Here is a 25,075-nt window from a genome sequence, read left to right on the forward strand (position 1 = left end):
CTAACTTACCTACACCTGCATCAGATCTCCCCTCAATCCACATTGCTGGAAGGAGAACAACCACCTACTCAAATAACACAATCCAGAGCCATCTATCCAAGCTTTTCAATAGCATAAGAATAGTTGTGTTGTAAGTAGTATAGATAGGAGCATAACTTCAAGAGACTTTGATAGATTAACTGATTGTCTCTGCCCAACGCACCAGATTTTCTGTATCACCTGAACACTGCTCACAGCTGTATAAAGTTTAGAGTATTTTCATGGCTTACATTTATGCAAGAACTGCAATGTTAAGGTTGGATTGTGAAGCATGACGGTCATCTTCTCTGAACTATGTTAAAATGTCATGTTGAGAGATGTGTCAGTGTGGAAGATGCACGTAGCCATAGGAAAAAAAAAGGCAAGTCTTGTAGCTGGAGGAGAATCCACAAAGTGGGCGCGATGGACCGTGACATATTTTACGTTTGTGACAAATAAGGACAGCTAAAATAATAGGTTTAATGATATGCTTTGTACATCAACATATTGAAGTCTGTTTGATCTGTTGCTTGCTTTATTATGAAACGTGTTTTCAAGGCTATACTTTGTTTAAACCTTTTTGTGAGAACAATGGGAGAGTCACCAGCACTCCTTGCATGGAGAGAGATGAGATAAAGGCAGAATTAAAGAAAAAAATGTCTGGGATCAGCAAGAATGTAACCTTTAGGATCCTTGCTAAAATAGAAAGAATCGGGAAACATCTGTACTGTGTGTAGATTCAACCATTAACTAACTAGTGTCAAACAATGATGTCAACCTGGACCAATTAGGACACTTGGAACAATTCAAAACTAATATGGTAACATCCTTGCACCACAAGAAGGATAAAAGAAAGGGTGTTACAGGACATCGTCAGCACACTTAGGGAGGGGTCAACAGAAGATCGTTGGTACTTAAAAGGAGAAGATAGAATATCGTCAAAAAACACAGCAAGGGATGAAGAAGGAGAGAAGTCCGTGCGGCAGCAAGCACAGAAACAAGAACGGGTGTTGTGTGTTACTGAATATCTATTACCATTGTTAAGTATTAACTTTGTACATCTTGGTTAAGCCTAATAAACTCTCTGACATGGTCACATAACTTGAGTTTGTACCTTGTCGGTCTATCTTGGTCAGGAATCTAAAGGTGAGACGGGTTGGGTATTCTCTGTCTCACCTCTGTTCAGGTAACATCTACCTGAAACTTACAGCTCTTTACTATATGCATACATTGCTGTGTATTTTGTCCTCCTTAAACTTCGAAATTGTGGGCCCGTTAAAAACATTGTTCTTCGTACAGTTTTCTGTGTCACTCCACTGCATAGTTCTGCCCAGTAAGCAAAAAGGATCAGTTCGCTACTAAACTCTAAAATAAAAGCAAAATACTGCAGATGCTGGAAATCTGAAATAATAAGAAATGCTGGTAATACTCAGCAGGTCTGGCAGCATCTGTGGAGAGAGAAGCAGAGTTAACGTTTCAGGTGAGTGACCATTGATCAGAATATTTGCAGCACTTTCTGATTTTAATTCAGATTTCCAGCATTCACAGTATTGTGTTTCTGTGAACATAATCGTGTTGCTCAGGTGCAAGTTGAAACCATTGTACAGCATTCTATTAATCAAAACGCTGGACCAGCACAGTACAGTAAGCGATGGTGGTATAGTGGTGAGCATAGCTGCCTTCCAAGTAGTTGACCTGGGTTCAATTCCCGGCCATCGCAACATTAAATTGCAGGTTTACTTTATGTTGCAGTATTTTACAAACGAAAAAAATGTCAAAGCTTTGACAGAATTGAAATTGATAAAATATTCTTATCATCCAATCAGATTCATTCTGCCGCTTGATTGGCGTCACCCTGGAGCAAGTTTGTTTCCTTCAAGTGTTTCTCCAATTTCCTATTGAAATCATTGATTGTCTCTGCTTCCACCACACTTGTGGACAGACATTGCAGTTGCAATGTAGCAGGTAAAGCAAAAAGTGCTTCCTCACATTTCCCGGCATCTCTTTCCCAAAACCATCAATCTGTGTCTCCTAGTCCTTGTACCATCAACTAATGGGAACGGGTTATCCTTGTCTAACTTACCTACACCTGCATCAGATCTCCCCTCAATCCACATTGCTGGAAGGAGAACAACCACTTACTTAGATAACACAATCCAGAGCCATCTATCCAAGCTTTTCAATAGCATAAGAATAGTTGTGTTGTAAGTAGTCTCGATAGGAGCATAACTTCAAGAGACTTTGATAGATTAACTGATTGTCTCTGCCCAACGCACCAGATTTTCTGTATCACCTGAACACTGCTCACAGCTGTATAAAGTTTAGAGTATTTTCATGGCTTACATTTATGCAAGAACTGCAATGTTAAGGTTGGATTGTGAAGCATGACGGTCATCTTCTCTGAACTATGTTAAAATGTCATGTTGAGAGATGTGTCAGTGTGGAAGATGCACGTAGCCATAGGAAAAAAAAAGGCAAGTCATGTAGCTGGAGGAGAATCCACAAAGTGGGCGCGATGGACCGTGACATATTTTACGTTTGTGACAAATAAGGACAGCTAAAATAATAGGATTAATGATATGCTTTGTACATCAATATATTGAAGTCTGTTTGATCTGTTGCTTGCTTTATTATGAAATGTGTTTTCAAGGCTATACTTTGTTTAAACCTTTTTGTGAGAACAATGGGAGAGTCACCAGCACTCCTTGCATGGAGAGAGATGAGATAAAGGCAGAATTAAAGAAAAAAATGTCTGGGATCAGCAAGATTGTAAACTTCAGGATCCTTGCTAAAATAGAAAGAATCGGGAAACATCTGTACTGTGTGTAGATTCAACCATTAACTAACTAGTGTCAAACAATGATGTCAACCTGGACCAATTAGGACACTTGGAACAATTCAAAACTAATATGGTAACATCCTTGCACCACAAGAAGGATAAAAGAAAGGGTGTTACAGGACATCGTCAGCACACTTAGAGAGGGGTCAACAGAAGATCGTTGGTACTTAAAAGGAGAAGATAGAATATAGTCAAAAAAACACAGCAAGGGATGAAGAAGGAGAGAAGTCCGTGCGGCAGCAAGCACAGAAACAAGAACGGGTGTTGTGTGTTACTGAATATCTATTACCATTGTTAAGTATTAACTTTGTACATCTTGGTTAAGCCTAATAAACTCTCTGACATGGTCACATAACTTGAGTTTGTACCTTGTCGGTCTATCTTGGTCAGGAATCTAAAGGTGAGACGGGTTGGGTATTCTCTGTCTCACCTCTGTTCAGGTAACATCTACCTGAAACTTACAGCTCTTTAGGATATGCATACATTGCTGTGTATTTTGTCCTCCTTAAACTTCGAAATTGTGGGCCCGTTAAAAACATTGTTCTTCGTACAGTTTTCTGCGTCACTCCACTGCATAGTTCTGCCCAGTAAGCAAAAAGGATCAGTTCGCTACTAAACTCTAAAATAAAAGCAAAAGACTGCAGATGCTGGAAATCTGAAATAATAATAAGAAATGCTGGAAATACTCAGCAGGTCTGGCAGCATCTGTGGAGAGAGAAGCAGAGTTAACGTTTCAGGTGAGTGACCATTGATCAGAATATTTGCAGCACTTTCTGATTTTAATTCAGATTTCCAGCATTCACAGTATTTTGTTTCTGTTCACATCATCGTGTTGCTCAGGTGCAAGTTGAAACCATTGTACAGCATTCTATTAATCAAAACGCTGGACCAGCGCAGTACAGTAAGCGATGGTGGTATAGTGGTGAGCATAGCTACCTTCCAAGCAGTTGACCTGGGTTCGATTTCCGGCCATCGCAACCTTAAATTGCAGGTTTACTTCATGTTGCAGTATTTTACAAACGAAAAAAATGTCAAAGCTTTGACAGAGTTGAAATTGATAAAATATTCTTATCATCCAATCAGATTCATTCTCCCGCTTGATTGGCGTCACCCTGGAGCAAGTTTGTTTCCTTCAAGTGTTTCTCCAATTTCCTATTGAAATCATTGATTGTCTCTGCTTCCACCACACTTGTGGACAGACATTGCAGTTGCAATGGAGCAGGGAAAGCAAAAAGTGCTTCCTCACATTTCCCGGCATCTCTTTCCCAAAACCATCAATCTGTGTCTCCTAGTCCTTGTACCATCAACTAATGGGAATGGGTTATCCTTGTCTAACTTATCTACACCTGCATCAGATCTCCCCTCAATCCACATTGCTGGAAGGAGAACAACCACTTACTTAGATAACACAATCCAGAGCCATCTATCCAAGCTTTTCAATAGCATAAGAATAGTTGTGTTGTAAGTAGTATAGATAGGAGCATAACTTCAAGAGACTTTGATAGATTAACTGATTGTCTCTGCCCAACGCACCAGATTTTCTGTATCACCTGAACACTGCTCACAGCTGTATAAAGTTTAGAGTATTTTCATGGCTTACATTTATGCAAGAACTGCAATGTTAAGGGTGGATTGTGAAGCATGACGGTCGTCTTCTCTGAACTATGTTAAAATGTCATGTTGAGAGATGTGTCAGTGTGGAAGATGCACGTAGCCATAGGAAAAAAAAAGGCAAGTCATGTAGCTGGAGGAGAATCCACAAAGTGGGCGCGATGGACCGTGACATATTTTACGTTTGTGACAAATAAGGACAGCTAAAATAATAGGATTAATGATATGCTTTGTACATCAATATATTGAAGTCTGTTTGATCTGTTGCTTGCTTTATTATGAAATGTGTTTTCAAGGCTATACTTTGTTTAAACCTTTTAGTGAGAACAATGGGAGAGTCACCAGCACTCCTTGCATGGAGAGAGATGAGATAAAGGCAGAATTAAAGAAAAAAATGTCTGGGATCAGCAAGAATGTAACCTTTAGGATCCTTGCTAAAATAGAAAGAATCGGGAAACATCTGTACTGTGTGTAGATTCAACCATTAACTAACTAGTGTCAAACAATGATGTCAACCTGGACCAATTAGGACACTTGGAACAATTCAAAACTAATATGGTAACATCCTTGCACCACAAGAAGGATAAAAGAAAGGGTGTTACAGGACATCGTCAGCACACTTAGAGAGGGGTCAACAGAAGATCGTTGGTACTTAAAAGGAGAAGATAGAATATAGTCAAAAAAACACAGCAAGGGATGAAGAAGGAGAGAAGTCCGTGCGGCAGCAAGCACAGAAACAAGAACGGGTGTTGTGTGTTACTGAATATCTATTACCATTGTTAAGTATTAACTTTGTACACCTTGGTTAAGCCTAATAAACTCTCTGACATGGTCACATAACTTGAGTTTGTACCTTGTCGGTCTATCTTGGTCAGGAATCTAAAGGTGAGACGGGTTGGGTATTCTCTGTCTCACCTCTGTTCAGGTAACATCTACCTGAAACTTACAGCTCTTTAGTATATGCATACATTGCTGTGTATTTTGTCCTCCTTAAACTTCGAAATTGTGGGCCCGTTAAAAACATTGTTCTTCGTACAGTTTTCTGCGTCACTCCACTGCATAGTTCTGCCCAGTAAGCAAAAAGGATCAGTTCGCTACTAAACTCTAAAATAAAAGCAAAAGACTGCAGATGCTGGAAATCTGAAATAATAATAAGAAATGCTGGAAATACTCAGCAGGTCTGGCAGCATCTGTGGAGAGAGAAGCAGAGTTAACGTTTCAGGTGAGTGACCATTGATCAGAATATTTGCAGCACTTTCTGATTTTATTTCAGATTTCCAGCATTCACAGTATTGTGTTTCTGTTAACATAATCGTGTTGCTCAGGTGCAAGTTGAAACCATTGTACAGCATTCTATTAATCAAAACGCTGGACCAGCACAGTACAGTAAGCGATGGTGGTATAGTGGTGAGCATAGCTGCTTTCCATGCAGTTGACCTGGGTTCCATTCCAGGCTATCGCAGCCTGAAGTTGCAGCTTTCCTTTATGTTGCAGTATTTTACAAACGAAAAAAATGTCAAAGCTTTGACAGAATTGAAATTGATAAAATATTCTTATCATCCAATCAGATTCATTCTCCCACTTGATTGGCGTCACCCTGGAGCAAGTTTGTTTCCTTCAAGTGTTTCTCCAATTTCCTATTGAAATCATTGATTGTCTCTGCTTCCACCACACTTGTGGACAGACATTGCAGTTGCAATGTAGCAGGTAAAGCAAAAAGTGCTTCCTCACATTTCCCGGCATCTCTTTCCCAAAACCATCAATCTGTGTCTCCTAGTCCTTGTACCATCAACTAATGGGAACGGGTTATCCTTGTCTAACTTACCTACACCTGCATCAGATCTCCCCTCAATCCACATTGCTGGAAGGAGAACAACCACCTACTCAAATAACACAATCCAGAGCCATCTATCCAAGCTTTTCAATAGCATAAGAATAGTTGTGTTGTAAGTAGTATAGATAGGAGCATAACTTCAAGAGACTTTGATAGATTAACTGATTGTCTCTGCCCAACGCACCAGATTTTCTGTATCACCTGAACACTGCTCACAGCTGTATAAAGTTTAGAGTATTTTCATGGCTTACATTTATGCAAGAACTGCAATGTTAAGGTTGGATTGTGAAGCATGACGGTCGTCTTCTCTGAACTATGTTAAAATGTCATGTTGAGAGATGTGTCAGTGTGGAAGATGCACGTAGCCATAGGAAAAAAAAAGGCAAGTCTTGTAGCTGGAGGAGAATCCACAAAGTGGGCGCGATGGACCGTGACATATTTTACGTTTGTGACAAATAAGGACAGCTAAAATAATAGGTTTAATGATATGCTTTGTACATCAACATATTGAAGTCTGTTTGATCTGTTGCTTGCTTTATTATGAAACGTGTTTTCAAGGCTATACTTTGTTTAAACCTTTTTGTGAGAACAATGGGAGAGTCACCAGCACTCCTTGCATGGAGAGAGATGAGATAAAGGCAGAATTAAAGAAAAAAATGTCTGGGATCAGCAAGAATGTAACCTTTAGGATCCTTGCTAAAATAGAAAGAGTCGGGAAACATCTGTACTGTGTGTAGATTCAACCATTAACTAACTAGTGTCAAACAATGATGTCAACCTGGACCAATTAGGACACTTGGAACAATTCAAAACTAATATGGTAACATCCTTGCACCACAAGAAGGATAAAAGAAAGGGTGTTACAGGACATCGTCAGCACACTTAGGGAGGGGTCAACAGAAGATCGTTGGTACTTAAAAGGAGAAGATAGAATATAGTCAAAAAAACACAGCAAGGGATGAAGAAGGAGAGAAGTCCGTGCGGCAGCAAGCACAGAAACAAGAACGGGTGTTGTGTGTTACTGAATATCTATTACCATTGTTAAGTATTAACTTTGTACATCTTGGTTAAGCCTAATAAACTCTCTGACATGGTCACATAACTTGAGTTTGTACCTTGTCGGTCTATCTTGGTCAGGAATCTAAAGGTGAGACGGGTTGGGTATTCTCTGTCTCACCTCTGTTCAGGTAACATCTACCTGAAACTTACAGCTCTTTAGGATATGCATACATTGCTGTGTATTTTGTCCTCCTTAAACTTCGAAATTGTGGGCCCGTTAAAAACATTGTTCTTCGTACAGTTTTCTGCGTCACTCCACTGCATAGTTCTGCCCAGTAAGCAAAAAGGATCAGTTCGCTACTAAACTGTAAAATAAAAGCAAAAGACTGCAGATGCTGGAAATCTGAAATAATAATAAGAAATGCTGGAAATACTCAGCAGGTCTGGCAGCATCTGTGGAGAGAGAAGCAGAGTTAACGTTTCAGGTGAGTGACCATTGATCAGAATATTTGCAGCACTTTCTGATTTTAATTCAGATTTCCAGCATTCACAGTATTTTGTTTCTGTTCACATCATCGTGTTGCTCAGGTGCAAGTTGAAACCATTGTACAGCATTCTATTAATCAAAACGCTGGACCAGCGCAGTACAGTAAGCGATGGTGGTATAGTGGTGAGCATAGCTGCCTTCCAAGCAGTTGACCTGGGTTCGATTTCCGGCCATCGCAACCTTAAATTGCAGGTTTACTTCATGTTGCAGTATTTTACAAACGAAAAAAATGTCAAAGCTTTGACAGAGTTGAAATTGATAAAATATTCTTATCATCCAATCAGATTCATTCTCCCGCTTGATTGGCGTCACCCTGGAGCAAGTTTGTTTCCTTCAAGTGTTTCTCCAATTTCCTATTGAAATCATTGATTGTCTCTGCTTCCACCACACTTGTGGACAGACATTGCAGTTGCAATGGAGCAGGGAAAGCAAAAAGTGCTTCCTCACATTTCCCGGCATCTCTTTCCCAAAACCATCAATCTGTGTCTCCTAGTCCTTGTACCATCAACTAATGGGAATGGGTTATCCTTGTCTAACTTATCTACACCTGCATCAGATCTCCCCTCAATCCACATTGCTGTGAGGGGAACAACCACTTACTTAGATAACACAATCCAGAGCCATCTATCCAAGCTTTTCAATAGCATAAGAATAGTTGTGTTGTAAGTAGTAGAGATAGGAGCATAACTTCAAGAGACTTTGATAGATTAACTGATTGTCTCTGCCCAACGCACCAGATTTTCTGTATCACCTGAACACTGCTCACAGCTGTATAAAGTTTAGAGTATTTTCATGGCTTACATTTATGCAAGAACTGCAATGTTAAGGGTGGATTGTGAAGCATGACGGTCATCTTCTCTGAACTATGTTAAAATGTCATGTTGAGAGATGTGTCAGTGTGGAAGATGCACGTAGCCATAGGAATAAAAAAGGCAAGTCATGTAGCTGGAGGAGAATCCACAAAGTGGGCGCGATGGACCGTGACATATTTTACGTTTGTGACAAATAAGGACAGCTAAAATAATAGGATTAATGATATGCTTTGTACATCAATATATTGAAGTCTGTTTGATCTGTTGCTTGCTTTATTATGAAATGTGTTTTCAAGGCTATACTTTGTTTAAACCTTTTTGTGAGAACAATGGGAGAGTCACCAGCACTCCTTGCATGGAGAGAGATGAGATAAAGGCAGAATTAAAGAAAAAAATGTCTGGGATCAGCAAGAATGTAACCTTTAGGATCCTTGCTAAAATAGAAAGAATCGGGAAACATCTGTACTGTGTGTAGATTCAACCATTAACTAACTAGTGTCAAACAATGATGTCAACCTGGACCAATTAGGACACTTGGAACAATTCAAAACTAATATGGTAACATCCTTGCACCACAAGAAGGATAAAAGAAAGGGTGTTACAGGACATCGTCAGCACACTTAGGGAGGGGTCAACAGAAGATCGTTGGTACTTAAAAGGAGAAGATAGAATATAGTCAAAAAAACACAGCAAGGGATGAAGAAGGAGAGAAGTCCGTGCGGCAGCAAGCACAGAAACAAGAACGGGTGTTGTGTGTTACTGAATATCTATTACCATTGTTAAGTATTAACTTTGTACATCTTGGTTAAGCCTAATAAACTCTCTGACATGGTCACATAACTTGAGTTTGTACCTTGTCGGTCTATCTTGGTCAGGAATCTAAAGGTGAGACGGGTTGGGTATTCTCTGTCTCACCTCTGTTCAGGTAACATCTACCTGAAACTTACAGCTCTTTAGGATATGCATACATTGCTGTGTATTTTGTCCTCCTTAAACTTCGAAATTGTGGGCCCGTTAAAAACATTGTTCTTCGTACAGTTTTCTGCGTCACTCCACTGCATAGTTCTGCCCAGTAAGCAAAAAGGATCAGTTCGCTACTAAACTGTAAAATAAAAGCAAAAGACTGCAGATGCTGGAAATCTGAAATAATAATAAGAAATGCTGGAAATACTCAGCAGGTCTGGCAGCATCTGTGGAGAGAGAAGCAGAGTTAACGTTTCAGGTGAGTGACCATTGATCAGAATATTTGCAGCACTTTCTGATTTTAATTCAGATTTCCAGCATTCACAGTATTTTGTTTCTGTTCACATCATCGTGTTGCTCAGGTGCAAGTTGAAACCATTGTACAGCATTCTATTAATCAAAACGCTGGACCAGCGCAGTACAGTAAGCGATGGTGGTATAGTGGTGAGCATAGCTGCCTTCCAAGCAGTTGACCTGGGTTCGATTTCCGGCCATCGCAACCTTAAATTGCAGGTTTACTTCATGTTGCAGTATTTTACAAACGAAAAAAATGTCAAAGCTTTGACAGAGTTGAAATTGATAAAATATTCTTATCATCCAATCAGATTCATTCTCCCGCTTGATTGGCGTCACCCTGGAGCAAGTTTGTTTCCTTCAAGTGTTTCTCCAATTTCCTATTGAAATCATTGATTGTCTCTGCTTCCACCACACTTGTGGACAGACATTGCAGTTGCAATGGAGCAGGGAAAGCAAAAAGTGCTTCCTCACATTTCCCGGCATCTCTTTCCCAAAACCATCAATCTGTGTCTCCTAGTCCTTGTACCATCAACTAATGGGAATGGGTTATCCTTGTCTAACTTATCTACACCTGCATCAGATCTCCCCTCAATCCACATTGCTGCAAGGAGAACAACCACTTACTTAGATAACACAATCCAGAGCCATCTATCCAAGCTTTTCAATAGCATAAGAATAGTTGTGTTGTAAGTAGTATAGATAGGAGCATAACTTCAAGAGACTTTGATAGATTAACTGATTGTCTCTGCCCAACGCACCAGATTTTCTGTATCACCTGAACACTGCTCACCGCTGTGTAAAATTTAGAGTATTTTCATGGCTTACATTTATGCAAGAACTGCAATGTTAAGGGTGGATTGTGAAGCATGACGGTCATCTTCTCTGAACTATGTTAAAATGTCATGTTGAGAGATGTGTCAGTGTGGAAGATGCACGTAGCCATAGGAATAAAAAAGGCAAGTCATGTAGCTGGAGGAGAATCCACAAAGTGGGCGCGATGGACCGTGACATATTTTACGTTTGTGACAAATAAGGACAGCTAAAATAATAGGATTAATGATATGCTTTGTACATCAATATATTGAAGTCTGTTTGATCTGTTGCTTGCTTTATTATGAAATGTGTTTTCAAGGCTATACTTTGTTTAAACCTTTTTGTGAGAACAATGGGAGAGTCACCAGCACTCCTTGCATGGAGAGAGATGAGATAAAGGCAGAATTAAAGAAAAAAATGTCTGGGATCAGCAAGAATGTAACCTTTAGGATCCTTGCTAAAATAGAAAGAATCGGGAAACATCTGTACTGTGTGTAGATTCAACCATTAACTAACTAGTGTCAAACAATGATGTCAACCTGGACCAATTAGGACACTTGGAACAATTCAAAACTAATATGGTAACATCCTTGCACCACAAGAAGGATAAAAGAAAGGGTGTTACAGGACATCGTCAGCACACTTCGAGAGGGGTCAACAGAAGATCGTTGGTACTTAAAAGGAGAAGATAGAATATAGTCAAAAAACACAGCAAGGGATGAAGAAGGAGAGAAGTCCGTGCGGCAGCAAGCACAGAAACAAGAACGGGTGTTGTGTGTTACTGAATATCTATTACCATTGTTAAGTATTAACTTTGTACATCTTGGTTAAGCCTAATAAACTCTCTGACATGGTCACATAACTTGAGTTTGTACCTTGTCGGTCTATCTTGGTCAGGAATCTAAAGGTGAGACGGGTTGGGTATTCTCTGTCTCACCTCTGTTCAGGTAACATCTACCTGAAACTTACAGCTCTTTACTATATGCATACATTGCTGTGTATTTTGTCCTCCTTAAACTTCGAAATTGTGGGCCCGTTAAAAACATTGTTCTTCGTACAGTTTTCTGCGTCACTCCACTGCATAGTTCTGCCCAGTAAGCAAAAAGGATCAGTTCGCTACTAAACTCTAAAATAAAAGCAAAATACTGCAGATGCTGGAAATCTGAAATAATAATAAGAAATGCTGGAAATACTCAGCAGTTCTGGCAGCATCTGTGGAGAGAGAAGCAGAGTTAACGTTTCAGGTGAGTGACCATTGATCAGAATATTTGCAGCACTTTCTGATTTTATTTCAGATTTCCAGCATTCACAGTATTGTGTTTCTGTGAACATAATCGTGTTGCTCAGGTGCAAGTTGAAACCATTGTACAGCATTCTATTAATCAAAGCGCTGGACCAGCGCAGTATAGTAAACGATGGTGGTATAGTGGTGAGCATAGCTGCCTTCCAAGCAGTTGACCTGGGTTTGATTCCGAGCCATCGCAACCTTAAATTGCAGGTTTACTTTATGTTGCAGTATTTTACAAACGAAAAAAATGTCAAAGCTTTGACAGAATTGAAATTGATAAAATATTCTTATCATCCAATCAGATTCATTCTCCCGCTTGATTGGCGTCACCCTGGAGCAAGTTTGTTTCCTTCAAGTGTTTCTCCAATTTCCTATTGAAATCATTGATTGTCTCTGCTTCCACCACACTTGTGGACAGACATTGCAGTTGCAATGGAGCAGGTAAAGCAAAAGGTGCTTCCTCACATTTCCCGGCATCTCATTCCCAAAACCATCAATCTGTGTCTCCTAGTCCTTGTACCATCAACTAATGGGAACGGGTTATCCTTGTCTAACTTACCTACACCTGCATCAGATCTCCCCTCAATCCACATTGCTGGAAGGAGAACAACCACCTACTTCGATAACACAATCCAGAGCCATCTATCCAAGCTTTTCAATAGCATAAGAATAGTTGTGTTGTAAGTAGTATAGATAGGAGCATAACTTCAAGAGACTTTGATAGATTAACTGATTGTCTCTGCCCAACGCACCAGATTTTCTGTATCACCTGAACACTGCTCACAGCTGCATAAAGTTTAGAGTATTTTCATGGCTTACATTTATGCAAGAACTGCAATGTTAAGGTTGGATTGTGAAGCATGACGGTCATCTTCTCTGAACTATGTTAAAATGTCATGTTGAGAGATGTGTCAGTGTGGAAGATGCACGTAGCCATAGGAAAAAAAAGGCAAGTCATGTAGCTGGAGGGGAATCCACAAAGTGGGCGCGATGGACCGTGACATATGTTACGTTTGTGACAAATAAGGACAGCTAAAATAATAGGATTAATGATATGCTTTGTACATCAATATATTGAAGTCTGTTTGATCTGTTGCTTGCTTTATTATGAAATGTGTTTTCAAGGCTATACTTTGTTTAAACCTTTTTGTGAGAACAATGGGAGAGTCACCAGCACTCCTTGCATGGAGAGAGATGAGATAAAGGCAGAATTAAAGAAAAAAATGTCTGGTATCAGCAAGAATGTAACCTTTAGGATCCTTGCTAAAATAGAAAGAATCGGGAAACATCTGTACTGTGTGTAGATTCAACCATTAACTAACTAGTGTCAAACAATGATGTCAACCTGGACCAATTAGGACACTTGGAACAATTCAAAACTAATATGGTAACATCCTTGCACCACAAGAAGGATAAAAGAAAGGGTGTTACAGGACATCGTCAGCACACTTAGAGAGGGGTCAACAGAAGATCGTTGGTACTTAAAAGGAGAAGCTAGAATATAGTCAAAAAAACACAGCAAGGGATGAAGAAGGAGAGAAGTCCGTGCGGCAGCAAGCACAGAAACAAGAACGGGTGTTGTGTGTTACTGAATATCTATTACCATTGTTAAGTATTAACTTTGTACATCTTGGTTAAGCCTAATAAACTCTCTGACATGGTCACATAACTTGAGTTTGTACCTTGTCGGTCTATCTTGGTCAGGAATCTAAAGGTGAGACGGGTTGGGTATTCTCTGTCTCACCTCTGTTCAGGTAACATCTACCTGAAACTTACAGCTCTTTACTATATGCATACATTACTGTGTATTTTGTCCTCCTTAAACTTCGAAATTGTGGGCCCGTTAAAAACATTGTTCTTCGTACAGTTTTCTGCGTCACTCCACTGCATAGTTCTGCCCAGTAAGCAAAAAGGATCAGTTCGCTACTAAACTCTAAAATAAAAGCAAAATACTGCAGATGCTGGAAATCTGAAATAATAAAAAGAAATGCTGGTAATACTCAGCAGGTCTGGCAGCATCTGTGGAGAGAGAAGCAGAGTTAACGTTTCAGGTGAGTGACCATTGATCAGAATATTTGCAGCACTTTCTGATTTTATTTCAGATTTCCAGCATTCACAGTATTGTGTTTCTGTTCACATAATCGTGTTGCTCAGGTGCAAGTTGAAACCATTGTACAGCATTCTATTAATCTAAACGCTGGACCAGCACAGTACCGTAAGCGATGGTGGTATAGTGGTGAGCATAGCTGATTTCCAAGCAGTTGACCTGGGTTCGATTCCAGGTCATCGCAACCTTAAATTGCAGATTTACTTCATGTTGCAGTATTTTACAAACGAAAAAAATGTCAAAGCTTTGACAGAATTGAAATTGATAAAATATTCTTATCAGCCAATCAGATTCATTCTCCCGCTTGATTGGCTTCACCCTGGAGCAAGTTTGTTTCCTTCAAGTGTTTCTCCAATTTCCTATTGAAATCATTGATTGTCTCTGCTTCCACCACACTTGTGGACAGACATTGCAGTTGCAATGGAGCAGGGAAAGCAAAAAGTGCTTCCTCACATTTCGCTGCATCTCTTTCCCAAAACCATCAATCTGTGTCTCCTGGTCCTTGTACCATCAACTAATGGGAACGGGTTATCCTTGTCTAACTTACCTACACCTGCATCAGATCTCCCCTCAATCCACATTGCTGTGAGGGGAACAACCACTTACTTAGATAACACAATCCAGAGCCATCTATCCAAGCTTTTCAATAACAAAAGAATAGTTGTGTTGTAAGTAGTCTCGATAGGAGCATAACATCAAGAGACTTTGATAGATTAACTGATTGTCTCTGCTCAACGCACCAGATTTTCTGTATCACCTGAACACTGCTCACCGCTGTGTAAAGTTTAGAGTATTTTCATGGATTACATTTATGCAAGAACTGCAATGTTAAGGTTGGATTGTGAAGCATGACGGTCATCTTCTCTGAACTATGTTAAAATGTCATGTTGAGAGATGTGTCAGTGTGGAAGATGCACGTAGCCATAGGAAAAAAAAAGGCAAGTCATGTAGCTGGAGGAGAATCCACAATGTGGGCGCGATGGACCGTGACATATTTTACTTTTGTGACAAATAAGGACAGCTAAAATAATAGGATTAATGATATGCTTTGTACATCAATATATTGAAGTCTGTTTGATCTGTTGCTTGCTTTATTATGAAATGTGTTTTCAAGGCTATACTTTGTTTAAACCTTTTTGTGAGAACAATGGGAGAGTCACCAGCACTCCTTGCATGGAGAGAGATGAGATAAAGGCAGAATTAAAGAAAAAAATGTCTGGGATCAGCAAGAATGTAACCTTTAGGATCCTTGCTAAAATAGAAAGAATCGGGAAACATCTGTACTGTGTGTAGATTCAACCATTAACTAACTAGTGTCAAACAATGATGTCAACCTGGACCAATTAGGACACTTGGAACAATTCAAAACTAATATGGTAACATCCTTGCACCACAAGAAGGATAAAAGAAAGGGTGTTACAGGACATCGTCAGCACACTTAGAGAGGGGTCAACAGAAGATCGTTGGTACTTAAAAGGAGAAGCTAGAATATAGTCAAAAAAACACAGCAAGGGATGAAGAAGGAGAGAAGTCCGTGCGGCAGCAAGCACAGAAACAAGAACGGGTGTTGTGTGTTACTGAATATCTATTACCATTGTTAAGTATTAACTTTGTACATCTTGGTTAAGCCTAATAAACTCTCTGACATGGTCACATAACTTGAGTTTGTACCTTGTCGGTCTATCTTGGTCAGGAATCTAAAGGTGAGACGGGTTGGGTATTCTCTGTCTCACCTCTGTTCAGGTAACATCTACCTGAAACTTACAGCTCTTTACTATATGCATACATTGCTGTGTATTTTGTCCTCCTTAAACTTCGAAATTGTGGGCCCGTTAAAAACATTGTTCTTCGTACAGTTTTCTGCGTCACTCCACTGCATAGTTCTGCCCAGTAAGCAAAAAGGATCAGTTCGCTACTAAACTCTAAAATAAAAGCAAAATACTGCAGATGCTGGAAATCTGAAATAATAATAAGAAATGCTGGTAATACTCAGCAGGTTGGCAGCATCTGTGGAGAGAGAAGCAGAGTTAACGTTTCAGGTGAGTGACCATTGATCAGAATATTTGCAGCACTTTCTGATTTTATTTCAGATTTCCAGCATTCACAGTATTGTGTTTCTGTTCACATAATCGTGTTGCTCAGGTGCAAGTTGAAACCATTGTACAGCATTCTATTAATCTAAACGCTGGACCAGCGCAGTACCGTAAGCGATGGTGGTATAGTGGTGAGCATAGCTGCCTTTCAAGCAGTTGACCTGGGTTCGATTCCAGGTCATCGCAACCTTAAATTGCAGGTTTACTTCATGTTGCAGTATTTTACAAACGAAAAAAATGTCAAAGCTTTGACAGAATTGAAATTGATAAAATATTCTTATCAGCCAATCAGATTCATTCTCCCGCTTGATTGGCGTCACCCTGGAGCAAGTTTGTTTCCTTCAAGTGTTTCTCCAATTTCCTATTGAAATCATTGATTGTCTCTGCTTCCACCACACTTGTGGACAGACATTGCAGTTGCAATGGAGCAGGTAAAGCAAAAGGTGCTTCCTCACATTTCCCTGCATCTCTTTCCCAAAACCATCAATCTGTGTCTCCTAGTCCTTGTACCATCAACTAATGGGAACGGGTTATCCTTGTCTAATTTACCTACACCTGCATCAGATCTCCCCTCAATTCACATTGCTGTCGGAGAACAACCACTTACTGAGATAACACAATCCAGAGCCATCTATCCAAGCTGTTCAATAACAAAAGAATAGTTGTGTTGTAAGTAGCATAGATAGGAGCATAACATCAAGAGACTTTGATAGATTAACTGATTGTCTCTGCCCAACGCACCAGATTTTCTGTTTCACCTAAACACTGCTCACCGCTGTGTAAAGTTTAGAGTATTTTCATGGCTTACATTTATGCAAGAACTGCAATGTTAATGTTGGATTGTGAAGCATGACGGTCATCTTCACTGAACTATGTTAAAATGTCATGTTGAGAGATGTGTCAGTGTGGAAGATGCACGTAGCCATAGGAAAAAAAAAGGCAAGTCATGTAGCTGGAGGAGAATCCACAATGTGGGCGCGATGGACCGTGACATATTTTACGTTTGTGACAAATAAGGACAGCTAAAATAATCTGATTAATGATATGCTTTGTACATCAATATATTGAAGTCTGTTTGATCTGTTGCTTGCTTTATTATGAAATGTGTTTTCAAGGCTATACTTTGTTTAAACCTTTTTGTGAGAACAATGGGAGAGTCACCAGCACTCCTTGCATGGAGAGAGATGAGATAAAGGCAGAATTAAAGAAAAAAATGTCTGGGATCAGCAAGAATGTAACCTTTAGGATCCTTGCTAAAATAGAAAGAATCGGGAAACATCTGTACTGTGTGTAGATTCAACCATTAACTAACTAGTGTCAAACAATGATGTCAACCTGGACCAATTAGGACACTTGGAACAATTCAAAACTAATATGGTAACATCCTTGCACCACAAGAAGGATAAAAGAAAGGGTGTTACAGGACATCGTCAGCACACTTCGAGAGGGGTCAACAGAAGATCGTTGGTACTTAAAAGGAGAAGATAGAATATAGTCAAAAAACACAGCAAGGGATGAAGAAGGAGAGAAGTCCGTGCGGCAGCAAGCACAGAAACAAGAACGGGTGTTGTGTGTTACTGAATATCTATTACCATTGTTAAGTATTAACTTTGTACATCTTGGTTAAGCCTAATAAACTCTCTGACATGGTCACATAACTTGAGTTTGTACCTTGTCGGTCTATCTTGGTCAGGAATCTAAAGGTGAGACGGGTTGGGTATTCTCTGTCTCACCTCTGTTCAGGTAACATCTACCTGAAACTTACAGCTCTTTACTATATGCATACATTGCTGTGTATTTTGTCCTCCTTAAACTTCGAAATTGTGGGCCCGTTAAAAACATTGTTCTTCGTACAGTTTTCTGCGTCACTCCACTGCATAGTTCTGCCCAGTAAGCAAAAAGGATCAGTTCGCAACTAAACTCTAAAATAAAAGCAAAATACTGCAGATGCTGGAAATCTGAAATAATAATAAGAAATGCTGGAAATACTCAGCAGTTCTGGCAGCATCTGTGGAGAGAGAAGCAGAGTTAACGTTTCAGGTGAGTGACCATTGATCAGAATATTTGCAGCACTTTCTGATTTTATTTCAGATTTCCAGCATTCACAGTATTGTGTTTCTGTGAACATAATCGTGTTGCTCAGGTGCAAGTTGAAACCATTGTACAGCATTCTATTAATCAAAGCGCTGGACCAGCGCAGTATAGTAAACGATGGTGGTATAGTGGTGAGCATAGCTGCCTTCCAAGCAGTTGACCTGGGTTTGATTCCGAGCCATCGCAACCTTAAATTGCAGGTTTACTTTATGTTGCAGTATTTTACAAACGAAAAAAATGTCAAAGCTTTGACAGAATTGAAATTGATAAAATATTCTTATCATCCAATCAGATTCATTCTCCCGCTTGATTGGCGTCACCCTGGAGCAAGTTTGTTTCCTTCAAGTGTTTCTCCAATTTCCTATTGAAATCATTGATTGTCTCTGCTTCCACCACACTTGTGGACAGACATTGCAGTTGCAATGGAGCAGGTAAAGCAAAAGGTGCTTCCTCACATTTCCCGGCATCTCATTCCCAAAACCATCAATCTGTGTCTCCTAGTCCTTGTACCATCAACTAATGGGAACGGGTTATCCTTGTCTAACTTACCTACACCTGCATCAGATCTCCCCTCAATCCACATTGCTGGAAGGAGAACAACCACCTACTTCGATAACACAATCCAGAGCCATCTATCCAAGCTTTTCAATAGCATAATAATAGTTGTGTTGTAAGTAGTATAGATAGGAGCATAACTTCAAGAGACTTTGATAGATTAACTGATTGTCTCTGCCCAACGCACCAGATTTTCTGTATCACCTGAACACTGCTCACAGCTGCATAAAGTTTAGAGTATTTTCATGGCTTACATTTATGCAAGAACTGCAATGTTAAGGTTGGATTGTGAAGCATGACGGTCATCTTCTCTGAACTATGTTAAAATGTCATGTTGAGAGATGTGTCAGTGTGGAAGATGCACGTAGCCATAGGAAAAAAAAGGCAAGTCATGTAGCTGGAGGGGAATCCACAAAGTGGGCACGATGGACCGTGACATATGTTACGTTTGTGACAAATAAGGACAGCTAAAATAATAGGATTAATGATATGCTTTGTACATCAATATATTGAAGTCTGTTTGATCTGTTGCTTGCTTTATTATGAAATGTGTTTTCAAGGCTATACTTTGTTTAAACCTTTTTGTGAGAACAATGGGAGAGTCACCAGCACTCCTTGCATGGAGAGAGATGAGATAAAGGCAGAATTAAAGAAAAAAATGTCTGGTATCAGCAAGAATGTAACCTTTAGGATCCTTGCTAAAATAGAAAGAATCGGGAAACATCTGTACTGTGTGTAGATTCAACCATTAACTAACTAGTGTCAAACAATGATGTCAACCTGGACCAATTAGGACACTTGGAACAATTCAAAACTAATATGGTAACATCCTTGCACCACAAGAAGGATAAAAGAAAGGGTGTTACAGGACATCGTCAGCACACTTAGAGAGGGGTCAACAGAAGATCGTTGGTACTTAAAAGGAGAAGCTAGAATATAGTCAAAAAAACACAGCAAGGGATGAAGAAGGAGAGAAGTCCGTGCGGCAGCAAGCACAGAAACAAGAACGGGTGTTGTGTGTTACTGAATATCTATTACCATTGTTAAGTATTAACTTTGTACATCTTGGTTAAGCCTAATAAACTCTCTGACATGGTCACATAACTTGAGTTTGTACCTTGTCGGTCTATCTTGGTCAGGAATCTAAAGGTGAGACGGGTTGGGTATTCTCTGTCTCACCTCTGTTCAGGTAACATCTACCTGAAACTTACAGCTCTTTACTATATGCATACATTACTGTGTATTTTGTCCTCCTTAAACTTCGAAATTGTGGGCCCGTTAAAAACATTGTTCTTCGTACAGTTTTCTGCGTCACTCCACTGCATAGTTCTGCCCAGTAAGCAAAAAGGATCAGTTCGCTACTAAACTCTAAAATAAAAGCAAAATACTGCAGATGCTGGAAATCTGAAATAATAAAAAGAAATGCTGGTAATACTCAGCAGGTCTGGCAGCATCTGTGGAGAGAGAAGCAGAGTTAACGTTTCAGGTGAGTGACCATTGATCAGAATATTTGCAGCACTTTCTGATTTTATTTCAGATTTCCAGCATTCACAGTATTGTGTTTCTGTTCACATAATCGTGTTGCTCAGGTGCAAGTTGAAACCATTGTACAGCATTCTATTAATCTAAACGCTGGACCAGCACAGTACCGTAAGCGATGGTGGTATAGTGGTGAGCATAGCTGATTTCCAAGCAGTTGACCTGGGTTCGATTCCAGGTCATCGCAACCTTAAATTGCAGATTTACTTCATGTTGCAGTATTTTACAAACGAAAAAAATGTCAAAGCTTTGACAGAATTGAAATTGATAAAATATTCTTATCAGCCAATCAGATTCATTCTCCCGCTTGATTGGCTTCACCCTGGAGCAAGTTTGTTTCCTTCAAGTGTTTCTCCAATTTCCTATTGAAATCATTGATTGTCTCTGCTTCCACCACACTTGTGGACAGACATTGCAGTTGCAATGGAGCAGGGAAAGCAAAAAGTGCTTCCTCACATTTCGCTGCATCTCTTTCCCAAAACCATCAATCTGTGTCTCCTGGTCCTTGTACCATCAACTAATGGGAACGGGTTATCCTTGTCTAACTTACCTACACCTGCATCAGATCTCCCCTCAATCCACATTGCTGTGAGGGGAACAACCACTTACTTAGATAACACAATCCAGAGCCATCTATCCAAGCTTTTCAATAACAAAAGAATAGTTGTGTTGTAAGTAGTCTCGATAGGAGCATAACATCAAGAGACTTTGATAGATTAACTGATTGTCTCTGCTCAACGCATCAGATTTTCTGTATCACCTGAACACTGCTCACCGCTGTGTAAAGTTTAGAGTATTTTCATGGATTACATTTATGCAAGAACTGCAATGTTAAGGTTGGATTGTGAAGCATGACGGTCATCTTCTCTGAACTATGTTAAAATGTCATGTTGAGAGATGTGTCAGTGTGGAAGATGCACGTAGCCATAGGAAAAAAAAAAGGCAAGTCATGTAGCTGGAGGAGAATCCACAAAGTGGGCGCGATGGACCGTGACATATTTTACTTTTGTGACAAATAAGGACAGCTAAAATAATAGGATTAATGATATGCTTTGTACATCAATATATTGAAGTCTGTTTGATCTGTTGCTTGCTTTATTATGAAATGTGTTTTCAAGGCTATACTTTGTTTAAACCTTTTTGTGAGAACAATGGGAGAGTCACCAGCACTCCTTGCATGGAGAGAGATGAGATAAAGGCAGAATTAAAGAAAAAAATGTCTGGGATCAGCAAGAATGTAACCTTTAGGATCCTTGCTAAAATAGAAAGAATCGGGAAACATCTGTACTGTGTGTAGATTCAACCATTAACTAACTAGTGTCAAACAATGATGTCAACCTGGACCAATTAGGACACTTGGAACAATTCAAAACTAATATGGTAACATCCTTGCACCACAAGAAGGATAAAAGAAAGGGTGTTACAGGACATCGTCAGCACACTTAGAGAGGGGTCAACAGAAGATCGTTGGTACTTAAAAGGAGAAGCTAGAATATAGTCAAAAAAACACAGCAAGGGATGAAGAAGGAGAGAAGTCCGTGCGGCAGCAAGCACAGAAACAAGAACGGGTGTTGTGTGTTACTGAATATCTATTACCATTGTTAAGTATTAACTTTGTACATCTTGGTTAAGCCTAATAAACTCTCTGACATGGTCACATAACTTGAGTTTGTACCTTGTCGGTCTATCTTGGTCAGGAATCTAAAGGTGAGACGGGTTGGGTATTCTCTGTCTCACCTCTGTTCAGGTAACATCTACCTGAAACTTACAGCTCTTTACTATATGCATCCATTGCTGTGTATTTTGTCCTCCTTAAACTTCGAAATTGTGGGCCCGTTAAAAACATTGTTCTTCGTACAGTTTTCTGCGTCACTCCACTGCATAGTTCTGCCCAGTAAGCAAAAAGGATCAGTTCGCTACTAAACTCTAAAATAAAAGCAAAATACTGCAGATGCTGGAAATCTGAAATAATAATAAGAAATGCTGGTAATACTCAGCAGGTTGGCAGCATCTGTGGAGAGAGAAGCAGAGTTAACGTTTCAGGTGAGTGACCATTGATCAGAATATTTGCAGCACTTTCTGATTTTATTTCAGATTTCCAGCATTCACAGTATTGTGTTTCTGTTCACATAATCGTGTTGCTCAGGTGCAAGTTGAAACCATTGTACAGCATTCTATTAATCTAAACGCTGGACCAGCACAGTACCGTAAGCGATGGTGGTATAGTGGTGAGCATAGCTGCCTTTCAAGCAGTTGACCTGGGTTCGATTCCAGGTCATCGCAACCTTAAATTGCAGGTTTACTTCATGTTGCAGTATTTTACAAACGAAAAAAATGTCAAAGCTTTGACAGAATTGAAATTGATAAAATATTCTTATCAGCCAATCAGATTCATTCTCCCGCTTGATTGGCGTCACCCTGGAGCAAGTTTGTTTCCTTCAAGTGTTTCTCCAATTTCCTATTGAAATCATTGATTGTCTCTGCTTCCACCACAGTTGTGGACAGACATTGCAGTTGCAATGGAGCAGGTAAAGCAAAAGGTGCTTCCTCACATTTCCCTGCATCTCTTTCCCAAAACCATCAATCTGTGTCTCCTAGTCCTTGTACCATCAACTAATGGGAACGGGTTATCCTTGTCTAACTTACCTACACCTGCATCAGATCTCCCCTCAATCCACATTGCTGTCGGAGAACAACCACTTACTGAGATAACACAATCCAGAGCCATCTATCCAAGCTGTTCAATAACAAAAGAATAGTTGTGTTGTAAGTAGCATAGATAGGAGCATAACTTCAAGAGACTTTGATAGATTAACTGATTGTCTCTGCCCAACGCACCAGATTTTCTGTATCACCTGAACACTGCTCACCGCTGTGTAAAGTTTAGAGTATTTTCATGGCTTACATTTATGCAAGAACTGCAATGTTAATGTTGGATTGTGAAGCATGACGGTCATCTTCACTGAACTATGTTAAAATGTCATGTTGAGAGATGTGTCAGTGTGGAAGATGCACGTAGCCATAGGAAAAAAAAAGGCAAGTCATGTAGCTGGAGGAGAATCCACAATGTGGGCGCGATGGACCGTGACATATTTTACGTTTGTGACAAATAAGGACAGCTAAAATAATCTGATTAATGATATGCTTTGTACATCAATATATTGAAGTCTGTTTGATCTGTTGCTTGCTTTATTATGAAATGTGTTTTCAAGGCTATACTTTGTTTAAACATTTTTGTGAGAACGATGGGAGTCTCACCAGCACTCCTTGCATGGAGAGAGATGAGATAAAGGAAGAATTAAAGAAAAAAATGTCTGGGATCAGCATGAATGTAACCTTTAGGATCCTTGCTAAAATAGAAAGAATCGGGAAACATCTGTAATGTGTGTAGATTCAACCATTAACTAACTAGTGTCAAACAATGATGTCAACCTGGACCAATTAGGACACTTGGAACAATTCAAAACTAATATGGTAACATCCTTGCACCACAAGAAGGATAAAAGAAAGGGTGTTGCAGGACATCGTCAGCACACTTAGAGAGGGGTCAACAGAAGATCGTTGGTACTTAAAAGGAGAAGCTGGAATATATTCAAAAAACACAGCAAGGGATGAAGAAGGAGAGAAGTCCGTGCGGCAGCAAGCACAGAAACAAGAACGGGTGTTGTGTGTTACTGAATATCTATTACCATTGTTAAGTATTAACTTTGTACATCTTAGTTAAGCCTAATAAACTCTCTGACTTGGTCACATAACTTGAGTTTGTACCTTGTAGGTCTATCTTGGTCAGGAATCTAAAGGTGAGACGGGTTGGGTATTCTCTGTCTCACCTCTGTTCAGGTAACATCTACCTGAAACTTACAGCTCTTTACTATATGCATACATTGCTGTGTATTTTGTCCTCCTTAAACTTCGAAATTGTGGGCCCGTTAAAAACATTGTTCTTCGTACAGTTTTCTGCGTCACTCCACTGCATAGTTCTGCCCAGTAAGCAAAAAGGATCAGTTCGCTACTAAACTCTAAAATAAAAGCAAAATACTGCAGATGCTGGAGATCTGAAATAATAATAAGAAATGCTGGAAATACTCAGCAGGTCTGGCAGCATCTGTGGAGAGAGAAGCAGAGTTAATGTTTCAGGTGAGTGACCATTGATCAGAATATTTGCAGCACTTTCTGATTTTATTTCAGATTTCCAGCATTCACAGTGTTGTGTTTCTGTCAACAAAATCGTGTTGCTCAGGTGCAAGTTGAAACCATTGTACAGCATTCTATTAATCAAAACGCTGGACCAAAGCAGTCCAGTGAGCGATGGTGGTATAGTGGTGAGCATAGCTGCCTTCCAAGCAGTTGACCTGGGTTCGATTCCCAGCCATCGCAACCTTAAATTGCAGGTTTACTTTATGTTGCAGTATTTTACAAACGAAAAAAATGTCAAAGCTTTGACAGAATTGAAATTGATAAAATATTCTTATCATCCAATCAGATTCATTCTCCCGCTTGATTGGCGTCACCCTGGAGCAAGTTTGTTTCCTTCAAGTGTTTCTCCAATTTCCTATTGAAATCATTGATTGTCTCTGCTTCCACCACACTTGTGGACAGACATTGCAGTTGCAATGGAGCAGGTAAAGCAAAAAGTGCTTCCTCACATTTCGCTGCATCTCTTTCC

The 25,075-nt window shown here is 39.7% G+C and overlaps 6 non-coding genes across 6 annotated transcripts; all 6 read left to right on the forward strand.

Annotated features, from left to right (window-relative positions):
• Positions 1-1,666: 1,666 nt before the first annotated feature.
• Positions 1,667-1,738, forward strand: trnag-ucc (transfer RNA glycine (anticodon UCC)). Its single transcript has one exon. It is a non-coding gene; the product is annotated as a tRNA-Gly (tRNA).
• A 6,216-nt stretch (positions 1,739-7,954) lies between these two features.
• On the forward strand, positions 7,955-8,026 carry trnag-ucc (transfer RNA glycine (anticodon UCC)). The gene has a single exon. It is a non-coding gene; the product is annotated as a tRNA-Gly (tRNA).
• Positions 8,027-10,050: 2,024 nt separating this feature from the next.
• On the forward strand, positions 10,051-10,122 carry trnag-ucc (transfer RNA glycine (anticodon UCC)). The gene has a single exon. It is a non-coding gene; the product is annotated as a tRNA-Gly (tRNA).
• Positions 10,123-16,335: 6,213 nt separating this feature from the next.
• On the forward strand, positions 16,336-16,407 carry trnae-uuc (transfer RNA glutamic acid (anticodon UUC)). Its single transcript has one exon. It is a non-coding gene; the product is annotated as a tRNA-Glu (tRNA).
• Positions 16,408-22,620: 6,213 nt separating this feature from the next.
• Positions 22,621-22,692, forward strand: trnae-uuc (transfer RNA glutamic acid (anticodon UUC)). Its single transcript has one exon. It is a non-coding gene; the product is annotated as a tRNA-Glu (tRNA).
• A 2,022-nt stretch (positions 22,693-24,714) lies between these two features.
• trnag-ucc (transfer RNA glycine (anticodon UCC)) lies at positions 24,715-24,786 on the forward strand. Its single transcript has one exon. It is a non-coding gene; the product is annotated as a tRNA-Gly (tRNA).
• Positions 24,787-25,075: the final 289 nt, after the last annotated feature.

The sequence above is a fragment of the Heterodontus francisci genome, chromosome 45, assembly GCF_036365525.1.
Source record: "Heterodontus francisci isolate sHetFra1 chromosome 45, sHetFra1.hap1, whole genome shotgun sequence".
NCBI lineage: Eukaryota > Metazoa > Chordata > Chondrichthyes > Heterodontiformes > Heterodontidae > Heterodontus > Heterodontus francisci.